Here is a 4,815-nt window from a genome sequence, read left to right on the forward strand (position 1 = left end):
AGGGGCGGCTACGATCGTGGGCGGTAGCCGACAACCTTTTCATGGCCCTGGATCTTGTGCCCACCTAGCTTACGCAAACCACGTCCTGGCTTTGTCTCGCCCACAGGGAGACGGAAGCATGTCTCGCCTATAGGGACCCTTTAAATAGGCCGGCCCGGTAGAAAGTTGCATATGCGTTTTTTACTCTACTTTCTATCTTTTAACTTCTATTTGTATTTTAAAAATTCTATACCATTTGGAATGTGCAATTTGAAAAAATGTTCAGTGCACAATTAAAAATCTCTTCTCTTATAAAAAACCGAGTTGGTGATGATGGTATGCCTGCCATCTTCCAATACAGACCGTCCGATCTATATTTGACGGATAGAAATTAAACTAAAAGATACCCGCACCTCTCTCCACATTTGCAGACAAGGCCTTCTCTTGTTCATCCTTATCTCCCACAACCTCATTGTTGAGCAATTAAAATATGAATCCTTGGAACAAACTGGCATGGTGGTCGCTGCTGGCGTCGTCCACCCCCCTGCCTCCTCTCGGTCCGACCACCAATCACCAGCACGCACCACTCCTCCTCACCTTATCTCTCCTCTTTCTCGAGATATCATTAGTTTTTACATATGGGATTGCTCCCGCATGGGTCAATCAGAATATGTGTTTTATAAAAAAAAATGCATCTTGATGTTCCGTGCAATGCACGGGCATCTTGCTATTATTTATACAATGTCACAGTTGTTGATAGCATTAAAAAAAATGTTCATTACATTTAGAAAATTAATGCATATAAAAAATGTTAGTGAAATATATAAAAAGTGTTTATACAATGTAAAAAGCATTCATGTAATTTTTAAAAAAATTCGTCCCATTCAAAGAAATGGTCGTCACACTTAGAAAATAATGTTCATGTGTTTCACAAAATATGTCCTGGATATATTAAAATTGTTTATACAAGGTAAAAGAATGTTTGTGTAATTTTAAAAAGTGCTTCATACCATTTGCATTTTTTATAAGTATTTGATTAGGATATCAGAAAATTGAAATTGTGCTTTTTCATTGATGACGGCATAACGAAGGTACAAAATGTTTCGACTATGAAAAACGATTTGGATTGTGAAAGATTTATGAACTTTGGAATGTGCAAGAGATTTAAAACGAAATATTCTGGACAATGAAATATTTCCGAATGTTGGAGAGGACAATTTTCATAGTGATGAATTATGAACAATGAAATTTTCGATCTTTGAATGGTGTAGATATTCTGATATGAAACTATATACATTTTATTCGATGCGGTTAAACAGATCGTGAGTTCATGTGAGCTCGGGTGAACAGTAAAATAAATACAAAAATAAAATATCTGATTACTATTTCTGTATGAAACATTGACAAAATTTGGAGCATTGATTTTCTTTATGCTATGTCTTCCATGAATGTCATTTCCTAATGAAACTTTGAAAGCAATCAAAACATTTGTTAATGTTTGCTGCAAAATAAAATTCTAATTTTTATTTTATTTTTATTTTACTGTTCACTCGAGCTCATGTGAGCTCGAGCTTTGTAAATCACTTTTGCATTTTATTTTCTTTTTCTAAGAACAATTACTATTGTTCCAACACAATACTTAAGGTATAAAGGTGAAATTGCCATATTAAGTTAACTATTTGTCTTCTCTTTATGGCTCTCAATAATATCTCATCAAATGATCATCCACCATCCATGGCAACTTTGTAACACAACATATCTCCTCGCAAAAACAACATACCATTCAAATTGTACACTGCAAGGAAGTCAAGTTTTATAAAAGAATAGTTTTAACTGTGACATAAATAATGGTACAAATTTCGTGGGTGATACATTTGAATTATTACATATTAAAAACATCTAAAGCAGCCTTACTAGGTAAACATTTTGTTTCGAATTCAAATCGGGGTTGGTACAATACGAAGAGGCATGGCCTTCGTTAGTGATAGGCCAAACTTTTCTTCCATATCAATCCCATCCCTTTCAAGCTCAACAGGGAGACTCCACTTAAATTGATTTAACAACGAAGCGAGGACCAGACGCACCATCCTAATAGTCAATGGCATTCCAGGGTAGATCCGACGTCCAGCACCAAATGGAAGGAGCTCGAAATCAGCACCCTTGAAGTCAACTGCGGAACCCAAGAACCTCTCTGGCATAAACTTCTCAGGTTCAGTCCATCCATCTTTATCTCGACCTATTGCCCATATGTTGATGAACAACGTGAATATTTAGATATTGTGTAACCTACTATTTTCATTGTTCTCTTGGGTTTGTGTGGCAACAATAGCGAGCCGGGAGGATGAAGTCGAAAAGTTTCTTTTATGACAGCTTGGACATCGGGCAACCGAACAATATCATCTTCTTCAATGTTTCTTTTGGAGCCAATAACTTCTGCAAGCTCGCTCCAAGCACTAGACATTGATGATGGGTTTTGGAAAAGCTCGGGCATTGCCCATTCCACTATGCTAGAGCTTGTGTCACTATCAATAGAGAACAAATCCTAACATGCGAATATAATGTCACATCAATACTCTAGTAAATATAGCTATTTAGATACACTAAACAAGCACCACATAGAGTACAACTTATTATTTTCTGTAGATGTAACATCCCCAACATCTCACTACAGTAATCCCCCTCTAATAGGGGCCATGTCATCATGATCACTTTTCCATCTGACACTTGTCCCAAATCAAAGCCATTTTTCCATTTGAAATGCATGTCAAATATTTGTTTCTTCCATCATGCAATCAAAATAGTTCATCCTATGGAAAATAATCCCTAAATATTTTTCATGTTGAAACCAATATTTTTGGAATCCCCAAATTGCCCCTGGAAATTATTCCAGTGGTCCAACAACATTATTTTGGCTCTTTGCATTTTCCAAAAATGTTTGCACCATTCAAATTGCCCTCAAACTTTTTGCTGCCCTCTCAGTTTATTGTTAAGTAATTATGTGCCAAGTCTCATGATCAACCAAATCGTTTGCTAGCTCTCTAATTACAGAAGTAGCTATTTCGTTTCTAAAAAGAAGGGGCTAACAAGCTCCTGTGCACTTAGGCCTGCTAGCTACAGTACACCACAGCCCAGCCCACCTCCACCAACCCCACTCCCCCGGTCGTCTCCCTCCCCATTGTTAGAACGGCCGGGGCGCTCGCATTCTTCCCCCGACCGCCTCGCCTGCCCACGCCGCTACAGTCCCCGGAGGGGATAAGGTCGCTGACGCCGCGCCCCCTCGATCCCCTCTCCCACTTGCCCCCTCGCTCCCCACTCCTCCTCTCTCCCTCTCCCCAGATCCCTTTCTCTCCCCCACCAAACGCGTTCGCCGTCGGCCACCTCGCCTCGATGTGGCCACCGACCCTCCCCCGCCACGCCGACGAGCCCTGGAGGACCGTCGTCATCTACCTCACCCTCTGCGCCATCGGATTGGAGGAGTCCCCATCTCCGTCGCCCACATCGTCTTTGTCTCGGGTCGTCATCGTCGGTCGTCTTCGATCCGCTCCACCCCGAGCCTCTTCGGCATCCCCGAGCTCGCTTTTGCACGACTACAGGGCCCAGTGAGCTTCTTCTCCGCTTCCTCCACGCCCCGTTCTTCATTTGCCACCATAGTTGCTGTTTCCGTGCCCGCCATGTCCGCCCGAGCTTCGTGGTCACATCCACGCTCGTGGGCGCCCAGCCACACAAGCCCATGCCCCTGCTCGTCCATGTCCTTGTGCGCGCGCGCCCGCCTGCTTGGCGCCACCCCTGCTCCTGCTGACTTGCTGCAGCTCCGCTGCTGCTGCCGTGCACCGGCCTCGCCTTTCCCCTGCAGCCTCACCCGCGCTCGCGCGCCACCATCCCCAGCGCCCGTCTCCGGCCGCCTCTGCCCAGGGCCGCCGCCCCCTCGCCCCCCTGCGCCGGCGCCCCGCTGGCCGCGCGACCTGCTCCTCCCCTCGCCGGCGGCCACCCGCCCGGGGCCGCCACCGGTCGTGGCCATGGCCTCGCCGGCCCTGCTAGGCGAGCGCCCGACCAGGGCATGCGCCCGTTAACCCGCCCCGCTGGGCTAGCCTTGTGCCACTGCCAGCGGGCCCCATGCCCCTGTAGTTTAAAAAAAGGATAAAAAATAATATATTAATAATAAAATAATCAATTAGGTAATTAATTAGTTAATTAACTTAATTAAAATGGTTTAGTTAAACTAACTAATAAGTTAGCCTAATTAATCAAGTAATTAGTTAGGTGAGTCAATGATAGGGGGCCCCACCCCCTGTTGACCAGTCAAACATTGACTGGTCAACTGGGACCCCCTGGCCCACCTGTCAGCCACTGGGTACAGTTCTGTGTACCCTGTGCTGGGTGCACCTAGCATTTACTCATTATTTTCGAATTAAATTAAATTGCAGAATATGTTTAAAACTTTGAAAAATCATAGAAATTAAACCGTAGCTCGGATGGAAAAGTTTTCTACATGAAAGTTGCTCAGAATTTCGAGACAAATCCGGATACGCAGTCCGTTTGTCTGCCACACGTCCCTAGCATAGCGAACCTGCAAACTTTCTCCTCTAGTTCATCTGTGTGACAGACGTCCATGACCGGGAAAACTTTCCCGGATGTTTCCCCCTTCACCAGTATCGCCTAGCGCTGCGTTAGAACACTTCTAGCCCCGCTTCTTGTCTTGCTATGCATATGTTTACGTGTATTTACTATTTTCTCCCCCCTCTTCTCTTCGGTAGACCCCGTGACGGCTGCCGATGCCACTGTGATTGACTACGTCGACGACGACCCTCCTTCTTGTCTGAGCAACCAGGCAATCCC

At 44.5% G+C, this 4,815-nt stretch overlaps 1 pseudogene; it reads right to left on the reverse strand.

Annotated features, from left to right (window-relative positions):
• Positions 1 to 1,916: 1,916 nt before the first annotated feature.
• LOC123042539 (geraniol 8-hydroxylase-like) lies at positions 1,917 to 2,515 on the reverse strand (annotated as a pseudogene).
• Positions 2,516 to 4,815: the final 2,300 nt, after the last annotated feature.

Source organism: Triticum aestivum, chromosome 2B (assembly GCF_018294505.1).
Source record: "Triticum aestivum cultivar Chinese Spring chromosome 2B, IWGSC CS RefSeq v2.1, whole genome shotgun sequence".
Classification (NCBI taxonomy): Eukaryota; Viridiplantae; Streptophyta; class Magnoliopsida; order Poales; family Poaceae; genus Triticum; species Triticum aestivum.